Source organism: Henckelia pumila, unplaced genomic scaffold, assembly GCF_033568475.1.
Source record: "Henckelia pumila isolate YLH828 unplaced genomic scaffold, ASM3356847v2 CTG_123, whole genome shotgun sequence".
NCBI classification, from domain to species: Eukaryota; Viridiplantae; Streptophyta; class Magnoliopsida; order Lamiales; family Gesneriaceae; genus Henckelia; species Henckelia pumila.
The window spans coordinates 42,181-68,852 of record NW_027331765.1 but is presented as its reverse complement, the minus strand read 5'-3'; the positions used below and the strand labels follow the sequence as shown (position 1 = coordinate 68,852).

At 29.9% G+C, this 26,672-nt stretch overlaps 1 pseudogene; it reads left to right on the top strand.

Annotated features, from left to right (window-relative positions):
- The first annotated feature begins 20,159 nt into the window (after positions 1-20,159).
- Positions 20,160-26,287, top strand: LOC140870656 (probable receptor-like serine/threonine-protein kinase At5g57670; annotated as a pseudogene).
- The last annotated feature ends 385 nt before the right edge of the window (positions 26,288-26,672 follow it).

Sequence of the window (26,672 nt, the reverse complement as noted above, 5' to 3'; positions counted from 1 at the left end):
ACTAATTTCATTTTTTTTTATTTTTAATTTTTTTTTTTTTATTTTATAATTTTTATATTTTTTTTATTTTTTTTTTTTTTTTTTTAATTTTTTTTTTTTGAATTTATTTTTTTTGTTTATTTTTATTTTTTTTTTTTTTTTATATTTTTTTTTGTATTTTTTTTTTTTTTTTAAATTTTTTAAATTATTTAAAAAAATTAGTTTATTTTTTTTTATTATTTTTTTTTTTTTTTTTTTATATTTATTAGATTTTTTAAGAAATTTTTTTTTTTTTTTTTATTTTTTTTTTTATATATTGAATTTGTTTTTTTTTTGTTTTTTTTTTAAATTATAATTATAATATTTTAATTATTATTTTTTATTTTATTATAAATACAAATTTATTTTTTTTTTTTTTTTTATTTTTTTTTTTTTTTTTTTTTTTTTTTCTTTTTTTTTTCATTTTTTTTTTGTAAAAAAATTTATAATATTTATATTTTTATAAATATTTATAAATATTATTCATTTTTTTTTTTCTTTTTTTTTTTTATTTTTATTTTTTTTTTTGTTTTTTTTTAATTACTAAAAATTTTGAATCACTTTTTTTTTCTTGTTTGCGATTTGGAATTCTGTTTGATGAGGTATAGTTAACATATAGAGAATGTGGGATTTTCTAGTCTATTGTATGTATGGTTGTGGCATAGGGGTTTGGAGAATCACATTTGTGACGTTGTAGTACGTAAAATACTGTACTCGTACACCGGGTCGTCGCTGTCAACACTTTGAATATTCAGAAACATATTAAATTGATTCTTAGATCAATGGTTTGTTCGGGAAACATAATAAAATTATTAGCATTAAGTTTTTGTGAAATTAAATTAACGTGTCTCTCAAAAAAAAAAAGAAATTAATAAATGTTATTTTTCCGAACAAAGTGAAATTAATAAGAGTCGAGAACACTCTATTACATGATAATTTTTAGATTGACCTCGTTCTCTTTTCCTTTTGAACATTTCTAAATCATTTTGCTCGATAACTGGCACAACCTTTTGTCAAATTTGATTTTCACTTTTGACAAACCACCTTAGTCGAGAGTGCTTCTCAAGCTAAAGGTTTAATTATATTTGAAACAGGCTTCAGCTTTAGTACCAAAAACGAATTAAATTACTTTGATTGTTTTTTTTTCTTTAGAAATTAAAGCAAGCCAAGGCATACGTAAATCTATTGATTTCAAAGTTGCCGCCTACTGTGGTAGTAGACATCCAATGAATTAAAGAAGCATATGTAACTGGAAAAAAGAACGGGAGGAACATGAGGTTATTTTAGTTAGTTTTCAATTTCTAAATATGGATATATTAGAATAGTAGAACACTACTTCTATAATACCTTTATTGATAATGCTATGTATACATAAACGTATTTATATAGAGGGATACACAACCCTATTACAATTTCGCAGAAAGTATCTCAAAATCCAATTTAAATGTTTACATTTTTTCACATGACAATTCCCTATGTGTTGCTCCAAATTTTTTTCACTAAAATATTTATTTTATTAGTTACTTAGTGAATTAATATTTACTCAGAGTTCAATAAAAGTCTATTGATTTATAAATTTTAAAAAAATAATTTATGAAAAATGTATAAATATTTTTTTACTAAGTTCAACAAAAATAATAATCTATTTATTTTTTATAATAAAATATATATTCAAGAAATTCTTGAAATTTCACACAATTTTCAAATTTTACAATTATAAACGATATTTTATTACTATGCATTTAATTTAAAAATATAATTTAATTAATATTATTCTTATTATTATTATTTATTATTATTATGTGTTAATGATTAAAGTTTTTGTTTAAAAAAAAATCAAATCATGTAGGTTTGAGTTGATCATGCTTAGTAGAGAGAGATTCGGTCCCGCAATTAAATTTTATTCGGATTTGTTTCTTGAGAAATTTTACATAGTTATTGTATTTATTTCTAAAATTAAGAAATATTTACTATACTATCATTTATATATAGGTTATGTTTGAAAAAAAAAAAATTTATATTTTAATCATACAATTTCAATATGTTAATAATCTATTTATGTAAAACATTTATTTTACAAAATAAATATTTAAATTTGTGTATTAATAATATATTAAAATTCAAAACAATTAAATTTTTAAATTTAAATTCAAATAATTTAAATTATATAAAAGTAGGTGAGATTTTCTTATTTATGTATTTAAATAAAAATATATTGATTATTATTATGTGAATTTTAATAATTTTTTAAAACATTAAAAAAAAATCAAATATTTCGGATCTATCCCTGAAAAAAAACCCAAGACCCCAACCTTAATATGATAATGTTCTTGGCGTCAACTCGTATCGGATTCAATTTTTGACACACACAAAAACTACACATTAAACTAATAAAATAAAAAATAATAATATTTTTGCTAAGAGTTTTTTTAGCAAGACAAACAATTGAAAATACAGATATTTTTAAAAGAATTTTGATTTAACTTTTCTTATTTAAAAATCGTGTACAAACCCTCTATAAAAATTCTAATGTACAAGGAGCATTATCTTAACTTTTATAGTCTCAGTTCAATCAACATTTTTGTATTAAATTGTCTCTCTCTGTTTTAGCGGGGGAAATTATTGGGGGGGGGGGGGGGGGGGTATTTCTTGGTGGGGGGGGGGGGAGGGGGGAGAGGGTTGGCTTGCGAAGGAAAATATTTCATTCAAGTTTATTATTATTGTTATTAGATTTTCAGATTATATATAATTCGATTCCAAGTCCTTTTTATGACCGGTCAAACCAAAAATCAATCACAACATCCTAACTAATTCAAACCTTCTCCATATACTCCTCCAATCCTTCATAACACAACAAATCTCAACAATATTCAAAACCCCATTTTTGAATTTATGTTCCAAAAATCATATAAAAATCCTAACTTCGTCTTTTTTCACAAAACTAGACTTTCGAATACTCGGTCTATGCTAAGCTCAAGAACGACATACTCAAAAATCATCAAATACTGACACAACCCAACAAAAGTCGAAGTTTATGGATTCTAGCAAAACTTACGTCAAAACGACGCCCTCGTTGCGGTGATCGTGAATCATCAACTCGATTCTGAAAATCTAACTGTCCGATTGTGCGAATCGGACGGAGAAAAAGCTTGAAAATGTCGTTTGCCATGGCTTCTCCTCTCGATTCTGTACGTGAGGGATGAGGAGGAGAGAGTGATGGTTAAGGAGAGATGAGGTAATAATAAGTCAAGTCTTTGACTAAGTCCAATCATCTAAATTGCAAATCGGTCCCAGAAACTCCAATTTTAAATCAATTCAATCTTCGGCTCAACTAAATCCCTCATCAATTCAATTCTAATAATTAATAAATTCAACTAATCTCAAAATAATTAATTTCAGGGCCTTACATGGGTTTAGGGTTTATGGCCTGGAACAGAGATGCGCTCGAGCAGTAAGAATCTGCAGCTCGCGCGCGTCCTTGTTACCAAAGTTACTGCCTGGAAAAATTTGATAGTGCGTCACCGAGCTAGCGATATTTTACAAGCCCAGAAAGCCCGCACCCTTTTCTGAGATTCTGTTTTTGCTCTAAACGGAAGGCGAGCGCACGAGCTGCAAATAGTTGGATGCCTCGAGCCCACCCCCTACTTGGGAAAAAAAAATTGCGATTTCTTGTCTATTTTATTAAGGACGATTATTCATTAATATCAAAAAACCTTAAAATCTTAGATTAGCACACAAGGTCCCCACACTCATGGTCCGGAAACTCCAAGATTAGAGGTGGGCTCCTTCTGAAAGAAGCACATAAAACAACAGTGTGCATAAATAGGTCAAGAACAGGGCTTGCTCTAGGCAGAAAAAATAATAAAAAATAGCGATTCATGGCCCTAAAATCGAAGCTACAGGGCGTAAAGGAAATAAAACAACTCAAACCGCGTTTTGCGAAGTTATGACGCCCGAATGAAAAGGGAGATACAAGCCAAATATTAACAGTTTTACATAATGGTGAAGACGAGACAAGGTGACATGTTGCAGGCTTAGGCAATGTGTATATTTTTTTATCGTTTTATATCAACGTGTCATTTTATATGGGGAAAAAAATGTAAAAAGATATCAGTTAGAAAAAAAAAACACATTGTCCTAGATCTAAAATACACGCACATACGCAAACTGGTCGTAAACCCCCCAAAAACACTTTCATAACACAACTCGGTTAATGTAAAACCGTTGTCGTAAGATCATAAAGCCCGCGCTGCGATAGACAATAATTTAAAAATCGTTGTCCTTTTTTTTCATTGAAAATTATGGAAATACAACAACGGTTTTTAGTAAAAATAGCTTGTTAAAGAGAGCAAACAAAAATACAACGTATTTTTTGACAACAAACTTATAAAATATTTTCATAACATATCTTTAAAAATATTAAAAAGACCTTAAATAATCAGTAAAAATACCTTTTACACAACGTCAAAATATATATATTTTTTTTTAAATAAGCTAAGCACATAGGCAGCTGATCAGGGTTGCGCCTAGGCCGCCGTGCCTCAATAGCGCACAGGCGCCTGAATTGGCGCGCCTAGGCGTTAAATAAGAATTTTGTTAAAAATTTAAAGAAAACTAAGTTGAAATTTAAAGTATTTTTTATTACAATATAAAATTCACAAAAACATTATTCATAGGGATAAACAAATTAAATTATTACAAATAATTAATTAACCAATTATATCACTCCATTCTGCCATTCATATACTAAACACGAATTTTACATCTGTATAATGTACAGGAAAATAATATTTTTTTATTTTAACTTTTGACGATTTTGTTTTAATAACAAACGGAAAAAAAGAATGTATCGTAAATTTCCAAAAAATATTAACAGACGAAGTACTAACTACACTACGCCCTACAATTAACTTTACGTGGAACATTAAAACAAAGAAAACAACAAAATTCAAAAGGAAAAAAGGGAAAAATTGACAACTTCCCCAAAAACGGCACGAGGTTTTGGGAGCAAACATCATATTATGCTGTCTCTTTGAGTGCACATTTAGAGGATCCATCACACGAGCCAATATATAATATTGATCACTATTATCTACAAGAAAATAAAAAACAAAGTATTTAGGTATTTCAACTACTTTTTGGAAACATGAATCCTTATCTAATTTGCACACCCCAATTTCAGTCTCATCATTTTTGACCTTATCAACAATACATCTATTTAACATATAAGATAAATAATTGATTTACGTTTATGTCCTATAACTAACAAGTGTTATTTTTTACTTTTATAATCCTATATATTTTTATATGATTATACTTATAGTGTAAATAAAAGAACAAAAATTTTTTTATTTTCACAATTAAAACTTTTGACACTTTTATTCATGATTTTTATATAGGTAATAGATAGATATGAAATGCTAAAAATGTTGATTATTATTATTTAAATAAATGGGGATAGGAGAATGGCAAGCTGATTAAATTAAAACATGCAATCATTTTACAAACAATAAACTAGAAAAATTTTTCATAACTTTCAATCGGTGCAAAAATTAAAATATAATAAAAAACTACACATTAAGAGAAAATTCTGTCACACTAAAAACTTTTAAAAATAAACAACTACCAATATTAAAAATTCCATAAAAAATTTAGAACTTGTCGATCTTCCAAACTAAACAATTTAACAAACATAATAAATTGTTTTTTTTTAAATGAGAAAAACAGTCCTTCATGGTTTTGAATAGCTCAGCCGCATCACAACAATACCACCGCCTACGTTAGATTGCAACACCCTCAACACTCATCACCTGCAAGCGGAATAAAGTTTCCCCACCCCCTTAATTGAGCCTAATGAATCAACAAGCAATACTGGATATAAGCAAAGAAATAAAACCAAATTTTATAAACATTCCATCAACTTTTAAAATCTTTAATTCTCATAAATTTTTCACACGCAACAGCATGCATATAGAAATAGGAAACAAAAGAATAAATTACACTTTGATTATATTTCTTTTTACATAGCTGTCAAATTTAATTTATTCCACCTAAATGTGTGGTCAGAGAACATTTATAGGAATAAAGTACTTTTGTTACTGCGGAATCAATATGAAGGCAATAATATAACTTACATATAGATGCAACATTTGTATTTTGGAAATTTTTATAATAAACACTTATTCATTAAAGACCTCTGCTGTGTTACTTTTTTTACATTTACTCATTTACTATAGTCATTTTACATTTCATTTTAATTCAAATCGAATGTATATATTCGATAATCCATTTTCAAAATTTTGCTCAAACATTCTACTAACAATATTTGTGATATTATCTATGAAATAACAATGAAAAAAAAAAAAAATAAATACCAAGATATGAACATAGTTACCTTTTAAGTTCATACGTGCAAGAAAACCCTGACGATAACCTATTTTTTACTAATAATTTTTTGAAATTAGGTGTGTTAAGTCTTGAAATCAATATTTTCAGTGGAATTCATGGTCTTCACATAACATGTTTTGAGTGAAAAATTATTTGATTCCAACTGTGTTTGAGGTAGAGGTATATTTTACTTTGTATATGTTAATTTTTTTTATAAAATTAAAAAGTATTATCTAAAGATGATAGTTGTTCTATCTGTTGGTACATGCATATATCATATGACAGAAATTCTATCTCAGACGCTTGATTTTCACTTCCATTGTGTTCAATCATTCAACGTGATGAAAATGATTTGCTATGATTTTACATACAAATAATTTTTTCATCTCTTATCTTATTTTTCTCATTATTATCTCTTTTTCAAGTTCTCTTATACCATTTAACTTCGGTACACTATTTTTCTTTTCAAAAATAAACCTTACAATATTTATTTGGTTCAAAGCTCTAGAATATTATGCCAACATTGGGATTTTCATATATATGCTAACGATTTGGGAAGATATATAAATACAACAATGAGCATTGGATTTCCCATTATATGGTATTTACTTGGTTCAATTTGAACCAAATTTTTGCAACATATAATTCACTCATTTAATATAGTGAATACAATTATATATATTAGCTTATTTTTTTCAAATGTCATAAAATGTAATGGGACAATAATTCACATTTAGAATATCAAAGCTTCGGTTTTTTTCATCTCATTATATATATTGCCCAAAATATTAATATTTGTTTTTAATACAATAACCTTTTTTAAATTTTTTTTTGTTTTCTTTATCTTGGTATATTGCCCAAAATATTAATATTTGTTTTAAACTACATTAACCTTTTTAATTTTTTTTTGTTGTTTCCATGACATTAATGTACCTTAAAATTATTTGTTATGTCATCCTAATCCATGTATGTCTGCAATTGATGCATGTGCCACCGCTTCACTCAGCTAAAATTGATTAAATCTTGCTTTCAAGTTTATTTAAGTATCATTCATTATCGCTGACATTCAAGATGCAATATGAATATCTTTAGGTACATGTATATATTAGGATTGAAATTTTCTTCACAAATTTTTTTTAGACCCTTATAGTTGTGTTGACCATGTAAGTATATATGTTTTTGATTTTTTTTATTTTATGAAATATATTTTTACGTCTTTGCATTTATTATGATACTATAATTTGGATAACAACATAATATGTTCTACAATAATACAGGTAAGCCATACATTTTATGATGATATTTTTTAAGGATTAATTGTCAATCACTCCCTAAAACACTTTATAACTTATTTATAAATTCCTACATAAATAAAACTTACTTTCAACTCCCTGGAGAGAGAAACTTTTGTTTCTAAATACCAATTTTACCCTTATCTCTTAAAAAAATGAGAGAATGGGTAATAAAAACAAAACTAATCCAAATAGTATATATATATAAATTCAAATTAAAATCAAAGAACATAAACCATATCATATACATGCTTATGTTGATACAGGAGCAAGTATGTGTTTAGGAAGTAAGCATATACTTCCAAATCATTATTGGAAGAAATATGATAAAGGATTAAAAGTTCGAATAGGAATTGGATCAATAATCATGCTTAATACAGTAGCAGAAAAATTAAAAATAGAAATAGAAGAAACAAAATTTGTAATACCCATTATATATCAAATAGAATCAGGAATGTACATTATAATAGGAAATAACTTTTTAAGAGAATATCCTCCCTTTACACAATTTGAAGATCACATAACTTTAAACAAAGGATCATCAATGATTTACATTCCCAAAATACGAACAGCAATTCGCGTAGGAAATGAAGGATTTACAAAGAATTTTCATAAACGAAATACAAATCTAATAGAACTAAAAATAAAAAATATTTTAAACGATTAATCCTGAAAAAAAAAAAATCATGAGGAAATTTCATGATATATGATCTGAAAATCCTCAGGACAAAATTAAGAAAAAAAAACAATTCATTGCTTCAATAAAACTCAAAGACCCTAAAATCACAATCCATGAAGTACCAAGAAGATGTAACAAGGATGATGTAAAAATATTTGAAAAAAGAAGTTCAAGAATTATTAAAACTTAAGATAATCATCCCGAGTAAAAAGTTCCACACTCTTCACCAGTCTTTTATGTCAGTAAGAAAGATACTGATAAGAAAAGAAAGGTAATTGATTATCGAAAGATGAATAAAGCAACAATTATGGATGGATATTATATCCCAAATAAGAATGATTTACTATCTTATATAGAAGAAATGAAATATTTTTACAGTTTAGATTGTAAATCAGGATTCTGGCAAATTCAACTAGAACCACAAACACAATTACATACAGCATTCAGTTGTCCAAAAGGACAGTATCAATGGACTGTATTACCTTTTGGGATCTTAAACAAAGCACCAGTGTATCTTTCAAATATATATGAATGAATTCTTTTTAAATCATATATAGATTTTTGTGTGTTTATAAAAGAATGACATATGTAATTTATTCAAAAACGACACTAGATCCAAACATTATAAAGATCCTCATGACAGTTTTATGATATTTGTCATAAAGATGAAATTAATACTTTCCTGAAAAGAAAGCACAATTATTCAAAACAAAAATAAATTATTTAGGATTACAAATAGAAGATGGAAAACATTGTTTACAACCTGCATATACTTAAGAAAATTCATGATTTTCGCATAGTAAAATCAAGGATAAAAGATCAATTAAGAAGATTTTTAGGATTATTAACTTATTCTGGAAATTACATTAAGAAACTTGCAGAAATCAGAAAACCTCTTCAGGTAAAACTTTAAACAGGACTATAAGTGGAAATGGTCGAAAGAAGATACTAGAATTACAGCATAGAACATTATTAAAAAGAAAATAATTTGTTAATCGTTTCTTGAATTATATTTTTCTTCAAATAAAGAATATAATATTAAGTGAAAACAGACGCTTCAGATGAATACTGGGGAGCATTGTTTAAAAAGCTTATACGTGGAGAAAAGAAAATTTAGAAGAACTTACTAAAAACAGCTACTAAAAATGAATGAAGAATTAAGCAACTGATACATCATGTAACTTTTCAAGGTGCACAATTAAATTATCCAATTCGAATGAAAAAGAATTATTAGCATTAATATTCACAATTAAGAACTTTTATGAAATTTATCTTATTTCTAAACCATTTTTAGTAAAAAGAAAGAAAAACAGATAATATTGAAAATATTAAACCATATTATTCAAGACAAGCAAAACAACTTATTATCAAGAAATGCAGGGAGAAATGCAGCAAGGCTAATTAGATGGCAATTGAATTGAACCATTGATCCAGTTCGAGATCCAACATGTCAAAGGAACGGATAATTCATTACCCGACGCATTAACCAGAGAACTTCCGATCCAAACTATACTATCCGTAGTAACGGAAATAAACAAAGTGAGATCCTAAGTGATCCCAGAAAATGACTGTGAGTCGATCCCGAACATGCCTCAGAAAAGCCATGGGGAATATAAATTGATGAAATGAGATTTATAATCCAGAAACAATGAATTAATTTTTATGACTTTTCAAGTCATCCGAACATGCCTCATGAAAGCATGGGAAATATAAATTGATGAAATGAAGGATTTATATGTCAGAAACATAAATTCACTCTTTGAGTAAAATAACTCAATTTAAGATTGATTCAATTCTTGCAAAAGAATTTATAAATGCAATGATACGCATAATAAAACTATCCAAAATTACTCACGAAAAGAGTTATTTTACTAACCATTATATATATAAAATAATGTTTTCTTGTGCAGAGTATAATCAAGATGGAGCAACCTAAGTCAATTAAAAGAACAATTGATTGAATTGCAGGAAGAAATTCAAATTCTTCAACTAAAAGAAAGGAATTTGAATAGAAAAATTCAAAGGACAGAAGAAAAGATTATAACTTCATCATCATCATCCTCAACCAAGAACATCAATCAAAATGGAAACATCCATTTGACTAAAATAAATGGAGATAAAAGAGTAAACAGTCAGTGGTCACACCATCAGCCAAACACTCACAAAGAAAAAAGAAAAGAAAAAAGAACCGGTGGACACAGCCAGCACCGAGAAAAATAAAAAAAAAAAAAGGACGTTTAAAAGTGCCCTTGAAAATAAAGAAAAAAAATATGGTCAATCTGCGACCACAAAAACCAATTTTTGAAAAAACAATTTTTTCAGAAAACTTAAGACTGAATTCTTTGAAACACTAAACCATTTGAGAATAGCCAAACCATCTGCAAATCTTGGCTACAAACTTGTGACACACAGAGCATATCAAGAGCAAGAACACTGCAAGGTGCTCCAGCGCATGAAGTCGCAAGATTCTTTTCAAATGGATTATTAAGTGGATTGGAAGTCAGTCCCAACAATCAAGAAATAGAACTATTTCCATTATCAGTTGAGAAATAGTATCATCCAGTTCAAGAAAGCCGTCTTTAATGACGATCCAGTATTAACATTGAGTATTCACTCAACCCTTCCAAATTGGGATGATAACAAATTCTATCAACCAATGGTATATATTCAATGTCGAAAATAAAAAGACAAGTTCTTATTCGAAGGATCAAATGAAGAGAAACCAGTAATGGATATCTCAACACTTCCTGAGATAAGAATAAAGACATTGATTGATATGATCTCAAAGACAGGAAAGATTGATGGAAACTCAAAGGTTAAAATAAATTTTGCAACAAGTAAAATTTTATTAACCACTGGACACAAGGAGACAATCCAAAAAAAAGAACAAGCCATGTTAGCTCAATTCGAAGCTCCAATCTATGAAGCAAGAGTTGACATGACCCGAGAAACCCAACAAAAATTATGTCTAAGACAAAGAACAATGATTTCCACTCACAAATGTGGACATTGCCAACCCATTCAGACAGAAGAAGCAGATGTCAAAGAGGACAAACCAGCTGTCAAAGAAGACAAACCAATAAAGAAATGGTCCGAATGCACCAGTGATTCAGAGAGTGATGTAAAAATAAATGAAATCGTGGACAACACCACATGTTAAAGGCATCCACTCAGATGTAAAATGAGCTGTTTCCATTATGTAATGTCGGGTGGTCCCCCTCTTTTCTTTTATTTTTAATTATGTAATGCATTTCTCCACGCCTATAAAAGGAGATGTTTTGTGCTGTAAAAGAAGAAGTGAAGTTTGAGTATCTCTCTCTTCTTAAAGTTTCTTACAATCTGGTTCATACAAGACGTATGAAAACTATCAGAAACTAAGAAACATAAAATCAGAAACAAAATAAGCCTTATGGCTAATAACTAAACAAGCAGGGCGTAAGGAGGATAAGGTTGGAAACCAATCATTGAATATTCATGGTTAAGAGTAAACCTGGAGAGCCATAGAGCAAGTACCAGTTGATCAAGTGATCGTTAAGGGAAAGCAAGGATTTGGCCTCTGCTCAAAACCAAGATTCATTCAAACAAGGTAACCTTCCTAAACCTCCTGCAGCCCTTAATTCAAAGAAATAGTCAAAAAACATTAATCATGTCATCATCCTTTATAAGAAATGGAAGATTAATAATAAAAAACTGGTTCGAAATAGAAGATGATCATGAATATGATACATTTCATGAATATCGTTTAAATACTTCTGATTTAAACCATATTTGAATCAATTTATTAACTAAAATTTGTATAAATAATCCATGAATGAAACCAAACTAATATGAAAACATTTATCTGTTATAAATGAATCAGATCTGTAAATCCATGAATCAGATCTGTAAATCCATGAATAAGAAAATTCATAAGAATTTGAAGAATTCTGCAACCTGGTATCAGAGCTTAAATAAAGCAGATTATTAATGTCTGGATTAACTTTAGATATTGAGATTAAAAATTTATTTGATAAAATAATCTTACTAAAAGATTTACGTCAAATAGATCAATTATGGAATAAAATAAAAGATCTCCAAACCTTTTATTTCAAAAATCATAAAAAAGAACATTTTTCAAGCAACTGGAAAATTATAATTCAAATTTCTGAAAACGATGAAATTGAAGACATAACAATATGTTATGAATAAGAACAAACTTTGTTATCAAAATCCGATCAACAAAAACAAAATAATAAAAGTCATAATCTTTACTAAATGAAAAATGTAAGAAAATACAAAAATGAATATCTTTAATTATATTCTCAAAATATAAATTTTGATATAGAAAATTGTGAAAACAATTTGAAACATCTTAAAAATTGTCAATCTTCAATTGATAGTTTCGAAGATTTTCAGAATTTATTAGAACAGATAGATTCAACAAAAAAACTTTTAATAGCCTTAAGAAAATTAAAAAGTTCTATCATCTGTTAAAATGACAGAAGTAACAATTCCAAATCAAAACAACCTGGTCGATGAATCTGAAGAAAATCACGAGTATAATTTGAATATTATATTCAATCAAAGTAAGTTTGCTGAAATACAGAAAACAGGGTTTTCTAATTCAAAAACAAATCTAATAGACCAACCAGGAATACTAAGTAAGATTTCAAATTTTATTAATCCCAGAAAAATTTAATTTATTATTCGATTCGTACAAAAGAATGATCTTGTAAAATAAATAACGAATCAAGGTCTAATACTCTGAAATTATTAACAACTCAAGATATTAATATCATCATGGCAAAAGCCAGTGAAAAGAACGATCTGAACTGAAATATGTTCATATCGGAGGAATTGAAATAATAATATCAGCTCACTACCGAGAAGGAATAGATACACCAATTGAAATAACAGTTCGTGACAAAAGAATACGTAATTTCGAGGATTCTATCCTTGGAAAAATTGAAGGAAATTTATGTTACAAAAAGATGAAATTTTGTATTTATCCACAATACAATATATCTCTTTTTGATAAAAACATAAATGACGTTTTAACATTAGATTATTACTTTTATAGAAATAATCTTATGTTAACAGGAAACCATCCGATCAATATAAACTATGTTGCCGGTTTAGCAATAAGTAATAATTCTCAAACAGGAATAATTTCAACAAAACCAACTTTTTCTGTTTGAAAGAATGTTTGAAAATATTACAAGAATTGAACACCCTCGAAAAGCATTTATTGAAGAAATAAATCCCTATAAAAGATGGAGTTCAGATGACCTCCAAATCACAAAACAGTCTGTACCAAGAAGATCATTATCATTTGCTAGAAATGATGAAGATATTCTTGATAAGATTGGAACCATGAATCAAAATATTCTTAAAATTAAACAAGCTATTGTTAATGAGTCAACCTCATCGCAATGACATCCTTAATAAAATTAGAAAAAGATCTAGGAGATTTAGAAAATAATAATAAGATCAATCTATCAATACAAGAATTAGAGAAGAATTTCAAAGAATATATTGATTTAGCAACGACTAGATTAATAATTGAACAAGAAAGACATAGTAATGAAATATTAAACTATCTTAAGGAAGTTCTTCCAATAGATAAAGGAAAAAGAAAAATGGAAGAAGAACCACCATTCAAAATTGAATCATGGTATAGAAATCCCTTAGTTATGGCAAACATGAGTATGGAGATGTTTAGTGAAACCGACTCATCTGATTTTGAACAAATAGGAGTAAATACAGAAGAATTATATCATTCACATCAGGACTCAGAACAATACAGAGATATGGATATTTCAGAATCAGAATCTGAAGATCATTCTAGACCACGATTAAATCTACGAACGAATGTAGAAGGTAGTGGTGGAAGAGATGATGAAGAATTTAAATATAACAGAGACCAATACTCTGGATCTTATAAAGATGTTAGAGATATTCTTAGAGAATCAAAAACATCAAGATTTGTGAAACATAATATCTTAGATTTAGGTTGTTCAACAGCCAAAGAAAGAAAATCAAAGATAAATCATTGGGCAAATGAACTATCAGTACAAATTCAATTAACACCATTATTAGACAAGAGTGAGAATATTCAAGTTTTAACTCATGGGATGATAAAAATGACACTGGTAGGAGCAGTAAGAACTTGGGCTGAAAACCTAGTAATTACTAATCTACCACAAGGAATGACAGGACATCGATATTTCGAACTATTTGTTGATGCCTTGTACCAAGAATTTTTAGGAGTTTCTAATAATGATGCTAATTTGGTAGCTAAGAATATAGAACAAAATAGAGCAATCTTTATATTAGATAATATTAAATTATGCAATTTATGTTACTTAGAAGAATTTATTTGTGATTATGAAACAAACTATTATCAATTAATAGATGATGATAAAAATGAACATTATAAACTAAGTATCTTTAATAAGATACCTAATATACCTATACACAGTAAAGATGAATTCTTAACTAGTCCTTATGCTAAAACTTTAGGAGGAGCTACTAAATTCATCAAAGACATAATAACAAAGAAATGTCATGAAGTAACATTAAATAAAAGAATCTTTAAATCCTACAAACAAAACAATAAACTTTGTTGTGACAAAATGGAATTCACAGTAAAAGAATACGGTTGCAAAACAAACATGTCACACAAATATTTAAAACGACAGAAATAGAATAAATTTAATAAACCTTATAAATCTTTTAATAAGAAATTTATTCCCTATAAGAAAAAGAAATTTAAAAAGAATTTTTTCAGAAGACCTTATAAAAGAAAATTTTATAAAAAGTTTGATAACAAAAAACCACCTTGCCCAAAGGGTAAAGGAAAGAATTGCACATGTTGGTTGTGCAACGAAGAAGGACATTATGCGAATGAATGTCCAAAACGAAACGAAAATAAAATAAAATTAAACTTCTTGAAAAAATATATACTATTGGATTATATCCCGTAGAAACAATTGAATTTTCATCCGACGATGAAAATATTTATTATCTTGATGAATCAAGTGAATCAGATTTTGAATCTGATTCCACATTTGATCATTTAATAAATAATAATGATTAAAATAACGACAAGAGCATTTTCGGAAAGACAAATATAGGGAGTAAATTGAAAGTTATGTTTGATTTAGGGAGTTATCTACAAGTTGCCCTATTTTTAAATGTTTTAACATGTTACGTATACACCATAAACATAATATTAAGGCATTACACAACTATAGAGTCTAATTAATTAAGAAAATATAGGTTGTGCTATGAGTTGTCACTTCGGTATTAACTATGGGTTGTAAAAATTAAACCACTCATATGAGTTATACTTCACTTTATATTTATACAATTCATAAGTGCCTCAAAGTTAATTTTATACATTTTTTCGTTACACACAAGACGCGTGTGTCACGGTTGCTAGTAATTATGATTAATAACTTATAATAATACAAAAAATTAAACTAATCTTACTATATTTTTAATTAATATTATTCTGTTTTAAAATTCTCTAAAATAATCCAAAAGAAAAAAAATCACTATTAAAGTAGTGAAATATAGAAACTTATAATACATATATCACCCAATTAATTAATTAATATTATATAAATTTTTTGACGTTTTATTTATTATATTAATTAGAGCTTGTAAAGTTCATGAGTTTTCGATTGGTTTGATTTGAACATATATAATATTGAAACCGAACCAAATAAATTTTAATCTTAACATTTATATTTGAATTTTAATAAGGGCAATTTGCTCAAAAATCCCCAAATGCAAACATGTTTTGCTTTGGGGTTCCTAGTCAAAAAATGTGGTACAAAACAATACAAGATGTGGTACAAAACCATATAAGATGTGGTACAAATTAACAAAAATTGTGATACAAAAAAATGGCTAGGGAGTGCAGAGCAAAACATGTTTGCATTGGGGATTTTTGAGCAATTTGCACTTTTAATAACCGATTTTCAATTCGTTTTAATTTGGTATTTGATTTTTTTATTTTTCTATTCAGATTTAATTTTTCTATATTATGAGTGAACACGTGGGAGATTATTTCCCATGACTATGAGACCTGCTATTATTATTATTATTATTATTATTATTATTATTATTATTATTATATTTTAAATTTTATGTGCTCATCTAACTTCCTTTATACGTATAACTGTATCAAGATTTGACATTCTATTTTCAAGAAGATTGGACAAGACTTACTCAGCCGAAAAATCTTTCCAAAATCTTCGATCTGTCGTCTCTCAGCGTCAGTTTAGCTCACTTGGAAGTCTCCGTGAAAACAAGACCACATAACCACAAATTCAAATGTATCCTTCGTCTTCCCTGTCATGAATCGGGAAGCCCTCCTCACATCTGTCCCCTTTGATAGAATCAGAAGATACAGTAGACGAGGATCATACATTAACCTCCAGAGGCATAGATCTGAAGTTCCACGCCGGATACCAGATCCATGTCACCTATGAGAATTGAAGGTGAGATCGGAAGCAAAGAGATCACAGGCAAGCAGTTGCAGTTAGATGAAGATACGGGGTCGGCGGGGAGGATCTCCAAGAGATGGGTGTTGTTGAAGGAGTTCCTGTGCAGAAGCAAGAGCGAGGGAACTGAAAGAAACGACAACAAATTCTGGGGTTCCATTTCCTTTTCACCTGTGATTGTGAAGGAGAGAAAAATTGGCAACACCACCAAATCCAAAGCTAAAAAATGGCGTAGTGAGTAAAATAAGGCCATCCCCCCATGAGTTTCATTACACCGCGATTAACAGAGCACAGTCCGAGGAGATGAGGAAGAAGACATTTCTTCCTTACAGGCAAGGAAGAAGATCATGTCATGTTGGCCAGAGAGTATGCGATGGAAGGACTTTATGAGACTTCCATAATCTTCTTTGATGGCGCTATTGCTCAGATCAACAAGTAATCTTTCCTCTGTTTATTGGACAGTGGGTTTTTTAAAAAAAAAAAAAATTGTTAGTTGTATGCACAGATGTGATGATAAGCTTTTCGGATCTTTATGTTTTACTCTATTTGAGTAAATGGAAGAATGAGTGAAATGTCAATGATTGGAGATGAAGAATGCATTTTGAGGGAGTGCTTAGTAGTTCATAGATTATAATGATTTATTAGAGGGCTGGAATTATTGTATTTCTTTTTTTTTTGAATGGTTAATTTAGGGTTTTGCTTATCAGTTCCAATTTGACTGGATGCAGGTTCTTGAAAACACACACTCCCACAAGATTGGTGTGAAGGGTTCTGTTGTGTTTTAATGACTTCACTCCAATAACAGGATTATTGGGGCTCTTGGTGCCACAGGTTTGGTATTGACTGTTGGAAGTGAAATTTTTGAGGAATCTGGAAGATCCTTGGTGGGGAAAATGAGGGATATGGACCCCGTCTTGTTTTTATTTGAGCAAATAGACCTCAGAATGAAAAAGACAATTTTACCCTTAAAAAGAAATCTTAAGTTGAATAAAAAAAATTCAAAATGAGATACAAACCATTTTAACACTCGTTGACTCGGTAAATGATTTTTCGACTGATGTAATTAACTGGTTTACTGTAATTTCAATTTTCCCTCTGTCTGCTTTTCAATTTTTAACGGAACCGTCGGAACGGAACCCTATTGAACGGCCGTTGAAGCCCTCCTTCGTCGTCGTCGTAGCTCCTTTACTCCCCGTAACCTCTTTCATTCTCGACAAGCAGCATTGCAGCAATGGCAGAGGAAAACGTTTCTGTAAGTCATCGAAAAACCTAGGTTTTTCTATTTTCATATGTTTGTCCATTCCTAGGGAAACAATAGTACAGTCATAGTAGATTTCGACCATTTTCGAATGTTTTGTTTCATATCTCGACTTATGTTGTAATGAATGTCGAATGTATTACTTAGCACGTTTATATGAATCTTTACTGCATTACGTTGGATGAATCTCGACTATGTGCCGACCGATTTGCTTCATATATCGACTGATGAAGTTATGAATCTCGACTGTATTACTTACCAGGAATTATCGACCGATTTCTTTCTTAACTCGACTGTATCATATTTTAATCTCGACTGATTCATTTAACTTATTATTTTGGTATTGACTTTTTTTTTGAACATTTATTGCTTCTGATTTCAGTCGTAATTAAGTATTCATTGATTTAATATATTTTCAGGTTGTTCTTAAAAGGAAAGGGTTCAAAGTTGATCGTTTTTCTTACAAACTGATTACATTAGGACGGTACGTAGATGTTTCTGAAAAGATAATGAAGTATCTTAATCCGGCCGAGATGGAAGTCATGATGAGCAGAATACAATTTGGTCACCTGATATGCAGTGCAAATTGTTATAAATTGTCTGTGAGTTTGTTATGGTATTTGATAAGTAGGCAGACATTAGACTCACCAAAAAATGAATTCTGGATGGTGATTCGAAAGAGACCTATAAGATTTTCAAAACTAGTTTTGTTTGATCTCAGGACTTAACTGCTCAAAGATATTCCTGAGATTCCAATGAATTTAGATTTTAAAGCTAGACATTTTGGGGATATAGATATGGTCTTTGTGCGGAACTTGGAGGATAGGCTTGGTGTGTTGAGCAGCGTGGGCGGTGATGAGGTCAATCTTGAGAAGTTAAAACTAGCGTGCCTTCTTTTTGTCGCTGGTGTTCTGTTGACCAAGAGAACTTGGCAATCTATGACCGTGGGCACCGAGTGGCTTAGGTTAGTGGAAGACTTTGATTTTTTTAATAGATATTCTTGGGGGTCTTGCGCATATGATGTAGTCCTTGCTAGCTTGCGGTCGATGAATTTAAGTGACAAATTGAAAGAAAGGAATGAAAAAAAAACAGAATTCGCTCACATACACCATTGCAGGTTTCATCAATCCATTACAAGTAAGAAGTCATCTTGATTTGTCATTTTTTGTAATAATATCATTTGAGTAATATTTTTTTATTAAATAGAAATGTTATATAATTGCAGATCCTGTCCTACGAATGCATACCTGGCGTTGTGGACAGTTTTGCAACTCATTTAGATGAGGCTGGTCTACCACTTCCGCATATGTGTCGTTGGAGCACGAAGGACTGGAGCAGCAAGAATGCTCATAAGAAGGAAGAAATTAATTCATGCTTCAAATCCCTTGACAATGTAAGTAAAGTAATTGTTTTGTCTCTTAGATATATGGTATTCATTCATAAATCCATTACTCGCATTAAATTATGAGTATTACTTGTAGGCTGTCATTGTCGGGATCCTTGCTCCCACTGAAAAGGAGCGTATGTCAGCACACTTCAGCACTGGAATATTTGAAGACCTTTCTCCAGATCATGTGATTGATCAAATCGTTGATTTTATGGACCAGGGGAAGAAGGTGTACTGCTTCCAGCGTCCCCCTTCCCGTTTTGTTCATACACCGGATGTGAATATTCCTCCGGGGAACCCGCCTTCACACATCCATGATCGGTCACGTGATACCCAAAATGAGATGACAAACTCTCTGGTGTCCAATAGCCCCAATAATTCCACGATCCCGCCACCATCTCCAATCAATGCCAGTGGCTTGCAGCCGCCTAAGCCAAATGAAATTCATAACTTCATCAGTCTATAATTCCTGGTAAGTAATACAGTCGAGATTCATAACTTCATCAGTCGATATATGAAGTAAATAGGTCGGCACATAGTCGAGATTCGTCCAACGTAATGCAGTAGAGATTCATATGAACGTGCTAAGTAATACAGTCGACATTCATTACAACATAAGTCGAGATATGAAACAAAACATTCGGAAATGGTCGAAATCTACTATGACTGTACTACTGTTTCCCTAGGAATGGACAAACATATGAAAATAGAAAAACCTAGGTTTCTCGATGACTTACAGAAACGTTTTCCTCTGCCATTGCTGCAATGCTGCTTGTCGAGAACGAAAGAGGTTACGGGGAGTAAAGGAGCTACGACGACGAAGAAGGAGGGCTTCAACGGTCGTTCAATAGGGTTCCGTTCTGACGGTTCCGTTAAAAATTGAAAAGCAGACAGAGGGAAAATTGAAATTGCAGTAAACCAGTTAATTACATCAGTCGAGAAATCATTTACCAAGTCGACGAGTGTTAAAATGGTTTGTATCTCATTTTGGATTATTTTTTATTCAACTTAAGATTTTTACTTAAGGGTAAAATTGTCTTTTTCATTTTTAGGTTTATTTGCTCAAATAAAAACAAGACGGGGTCCATATCCCTCATTTTCCCTCCTTGGTGCGTGGGACATTAGATTATCTTGAAGGTCTTAAGGTGCGGATGGTGCTTGTCATTACTCGTGTATACAGCATTCTTATTCTGTTATTTAATGTTTTGGTGATTTTATTCGTTTAGATGTGGAGTCTAGAGAATTGATCGTCTTCTCCCAACTGGTACGCCCTTGACAGTTGTTGGTGAGGTATGATGCCCCTCTAGGGTACCCTAGTTTTCCTTTTCAGTTTGAATTTTAAAAATCCCATTGAAAAACAGTTATGTTACTCAGAGAAAGATTGTCGTATAGATAACTGGCCTATAGCTTGATGGGTTCCACCACATATGCCGGATATTCATTGTCTACCTGAATCTGACCCAAATTGCTATTTACCTGGTTTTTCAGATACCTGAATCTGACCCAAATTGTTGGTTGGGCTGCTTGGGTTTCAGTTCTAAGAGCTACGGGCCATGAATGGTATCGCCAGAGCTCTCAATCCTGTGTATTCAAGGTAACAAACAACACTTCAATTATTTTTATTTGTTAGCATTTGTATAGAAGAGCATATATAATTAATGATTGTTATCATTATGTTTTTATCTTTTATTGTTATTGCGTTTATTCTTCAATAAAAATTTTAATTTTAATTTTTTTTCCTATCAATTTGTACTTGATTTATATATGTTGATTTAATATTACAATTTATGTATTATTATTACCAGCGACAACATTTCAAAGAAATGATAAAATCCCGACCATTATAAAAATTACATTAGAATAAGATTTTTAGAAATCAGTAATTTCCGATGTGTAATTTCAAAAATAATTTTTTTCAAATGTATCCTTCGTCTTCCCTGTCAGGAATCGGGAAATTACATTGTTGTCCCGTTCATCAGCTGTGCACACGCCTTAATTTGCTCTCTGATCAACAAAAAGGTTTGTCTTCTTTGTTTCATTTTTAGTCAGTTTTCTAGGTAGTTGTTCTTTCCTTTAATATCTAGTATTTTGATGATGTACCCACATCATGGAAGATGAAGAACTTAAAAAGGTATACATAATATTTTGATTTTGTATTGTTAACAAGAGACCTTGTCGGCTTAAAAAAAACAAGAGACCTTGACAAATGTTCTCATATATCAGGTTAAATGCTTTCTTTTATTATATATGTTCTGAAGTGCGACATAAATTAAAGTTATTTGTTTATCATCACTGTTTGGATTTGAATATAAAACAGATAAAAGATTACACTTATGGGGTTCAATCCCTAATGACTTGTATTGCCTCTTAAATTTCCTTAAATATGTGCTTGGGTTTCGGATGTTTTCTTCATCTTCGTTCAGAAGTTGATGCAAAAACGAGTAATTTTTGTTTCCTCCAATGATGACTATACTTCCTAGACATGATGGAGATGTGGTTACTTGTTCCCTCATTCTTGATTGAGTCTTATTCGTTAGTGGACATTGGTAATATAGTAGGCTGGAGTCTCGTGGCTAGATCGCCCCGCTGAAAACAAAAAAATAATTGAAATCCGATTTGTGAAACCGTAATCAGAAATTTATATTAGTATTAAAGTGTTGTTAGTTTATTTAACTAAATAATCTATATGAATTAAAATATGGTCCTTAGACCCTTACCTTAGTTAATATTTTAGAAGAAAATTACATTATTGTTGATATAAAATCAAATAATTAACTTTAATTACTTTTATTATATAATGACTATTCATAATAACAAAAAAAATTATAATCTTAAAATTTCCTAATATATGCCACGACAGAATCTTTAAAATATTTAATTAAAATTTAGGGAAAATAAGTTTTTTGGTCCAGTAACTAGTTCATGTTTGGATTTTGATCCATTAATTTTTTTGATGTGGGCTTTGGTACACTAACTTTGCATTTTTAGTGTTTTTTGGTCCAACTGCATACATGTCAATTTTTGAAAATTTTGTTTTTGAAAGTACGCATATTTTAACTTTTATAAAATCAAATTTAAAATGCTATCTATATCACTAGATGTTGTGTTATGAATTAAATATTTTTCACTTTTATTTATGTTAGATGAAAATAATTTTATTATATGTTAATGTTTCATATTGATTATTGCATCCTGTTATTTATGTTACATCTTGATTTTGCAACATTTTGAAAAGTTGCTTTTAATTATATATAAACGATTTTAAGTAATTATTTTATAGATGTTTTCTAAAAGGATTAGGCATATTAAAAAAAAACATGAATCTATAATTAACTAAATAATATGTATGAAATAAAATATTGCCCTTCTACCCTTACTTTGGTTAATATTTTAGTAGAATAATACAATATTCGTAATATAAAATCAAATAATTAACTTTAATTACTTCTACTATATCATGACTATTCATAATATCACAAAAATTTTTATTCTTTAAAATCTCTTAATATATGCCATGATAAAATCTTAAAAAATATTAAAAGTTTAATTAAAATTTAACATAATTCATTAATTCCATCTAATTTTCACACTTCTCGATGAGCTCAAATACCAAGAAACTTAATGTTTTCATAATCGGATCGTTGATCGAATCGGTTTATCTTCAAAAAACGGTTCAATTGATCGGACCGTTTTAACTGAACGATCGTACCGAAAATTCGTTTATATTAGATAATATAATTAATATAACTTTTTTAAGTTTTAAAAATATAAAAGATGTATATAAATAAACAATAATATATTTATCATAGTTTAAAAAATAAATAACTATATAAATGTACTCAAAATATTAATTATACTTATTTATATATATATATATATATATATATATATTTAAAAATAAATAAATAAATTTAAAAAATCTAATAATACTAAAATAATATTTTTAACGAAATACAAATTTCAAATATACTGTATATGTAACCAAAAAATTACATTTGTCGGGTTTTGAGTGGAGGGTTTAGGGTATCATCAATTGCTTCATCAATACGTTTTCTTTTCGTGTCAATAATCAATATAAGACACGCCATATCTTGTGGTTGGGAGAGTCCACGTACTGTTCCCCTATTGCTTTACAATTTCCTTGTAAGTCATCATCATGTTTGCCCATACCCTTGTAGCACCTGCTACATCACTGTGAAGTTTGATCTAGATAGTAGCCTTCATCATTTGAAAAACTCCGGTACTCATTAAATTCGACCTCAGTTCTCCGATGATCGTGTCTCATCGCCGAGATTTTTTGTTAATATAATTATAATTAATTTCATAGCAGCACTCAGCCACTCACTGTATCAGCTGCTTTGCCACTGTCCTGTTTTCCAGTGTCTCTCCACTATGTACTTTGATCTTGGACTCCTCTGCACACTCTGATCACACGCCGCCGTTGATCTTCTCCATGTACAAGTCATGAAATACATGCGTACTTCCAGCCTCAAGCACCTCTTTTCCTCCAAAGATTCCGCTTTTGCCGCTCACCAAGACCAGCCCACCGTATCGCACCAGCCATTTCAGAAACCCACTTGAAATGCTTTTCCTACGAAAAATCTTGGCTGCCACCGATGGGTTCTCCCCAGGTTCACTCTTGTTTTTGCTGCTTCTGTTTTTCTTGTTTTTTAGATGCAAAGTGAGGATCCACAGGAAACTTTAAAAAATGATCAAAATCTTGTTTTCTTTTACGGATAATATGGCGAGGAGAGTGTGATATGCGGATATTACAAGGGAGTTTTGGAAGATGGTGAAGCGATTGCTGTGAAAAGGTTGTCGAAAACGTGGAATAATGAGAGGAAAAAGGAGTTCTTGGTTGCTGTCTTGACAATGGCCTCTATCTTCTTTTCCAGTTCTCTTCCAAGGGTTCTGTTTATTTTCTTCTACATGATAAAATAAAAATTTAATGGAGTTCTTTTACGGGTTTTGGGAGATGTATTTTTTTTTGGTGAAATCATGCATAACTAAATAATAATAAGCATAGTGTTATAAAATCATCAAGTCTTTTATTTTTGTTTTAGATGAGAAATTGGCAGAGATGGGCTGGAAAAGAACGCATAAAATTGCAATTGTAATAGGCCTACATTACTTGCATAAGAGGTGTCCCAGAAGAATAATTCGTAGGGATTTAAAGGCATCGAGTATTTTATTGACTGCAGATTTTGAACCGCAGGTAATACTTCAATTTCACTTGTTTCCGGCTAGTAGTAATTTTAATGGAAGAGTTTTATGTCTTCATGTTTACAAATATCTGATTTTGGGTTGGCAAAATGGCTCCCTTCGCAATGGAGTCATCATTCAATAGTTCCGAGAGAAGTAACATTTGGGTATACACATAGTTCCTCCCTCCCAGAATTCATGTCTAAATTTCGATCTTACATGTTATGTAATCACATTGACTGGATGTTTGTCATCAGGTTTGCCATTTTATTTTTTTAAAACAATGACGATTCGACCATGGAATGGTTCATTTAATAGATTTTATTTGCTAAATTAATAGCGGTTATAGATTACGATCTAGTGAAAATGGATAGGTCACGCAAAGATGCAATGACTTGAAAAACTCTTATATGGATGTGGCATGGATCGTGAGAAATGTGACGTATATCCGATTCATGTAGTTGAAAATCTAACACAAAATGACATTTGGTCTTTGCATATGGCAGACACTTACTGCCGGAGTATTTCATGCACGGGGTCGTAGATGAGAAGACAGATGTGGATCACTTTCATCAGAGTCTGCATGGTTGGGTAATGCTAAAATCCATAGATCAAGTCTTTTCCCCCCACCCCCCGAACTGTGTTACAAAGATAATTTATTTCATTCTGCTGATCGGATAGGCCAAACCAATATTAAATAAAGGAAACACAAATGACGTGATTGATCCGAGACTTGTAGATGATTACAATGAAAAACAGCTTAATAGGCTTGTATGTGCAGCCTCCCTATGCATTCGAGCCTCTTCTACCTGGCACCCGATGATGAGCTAAGGTGATCTTTCTTTTTTATTTCCCCTTTATTCCGTACTTACGATATCATGCATTATGCATTAAAATGAATGGCTACTAATGCTAATTTTTCTTGTTTCGATTTGGAATTCTGTTTAGAGGTATTTAACATAAGAGATGTGGGATTTTCTAGTATGTATGTATGGTTGTGGCATAGGGGTTTGGAGAATCACATTTGTAGTTGTAGTACGTAATACGTACTCGTACACCGGGTCGTCGTGTCAACACTTGAATATCAGAACATATTAAATTGTTTAGATCAAGGTTTGTTCGGAAACATAATAAGATTATTAGCATTAAGTTTTTGTGAAATTAATAACGTGTCTCTCAAAAAAAAAAGAAATTAATAATGTTTTTTTCGACAAAGTGAAATTAATAAGGTCGAGAACACTCTATTACATGTATTTTTAGATTGACCTCTTCTTTTTCCTTTTGAACATTTCTAATCATTTTGCTTAACTGGCTAGCCTTTGTCAAATGTGATTTCACTTTTGAAACCACCTTAGTCGTGAGTGCTTCAAGCTAAAGGTTTAATTATATTTGAAACAGGCTTCAGCTTTTGTACCATAAACGAATTTAATTACTTTGATTGTTTTTTTTTCTTTTTGAAATTAAAGCAAGCCAAGGCATAGGTAAATCTATTGATTTCAAAGTTGCCGCCTACTGTGGTAGTTGATCAATGAATTAAAGGAGCATATGTAACTGGGAAAAAGAACGGGAGGAACATGAGGTTAGTTTAGTTAGTTTTCAATTTCTAAATATGGATATATTAGAATTTAGAACTACTTCTATAATACCTTTATGGATAATGCTATGTATACATAAACTTTTATATAGAGGGATACACATCCCTATTAAATTAGGAAAGTATCTCAAAATCATTTTAAATTTTTTTTTTCAACTTACAATTCTTTGTGTTGCTCCAAATTTTTTTCACTAAAATATTTATTTTATTAATTACTTATTGAATTAATTTTACCGAGTTCAATAAAAGTCATTATTTTATAAAATTTTAAAAAATAATTATGAAAATGTATATATTTTTTTTACTAAGTTCAACAAAAATAATAATTATTTATTTTTTATAATAAATATATTTCAAAATTTT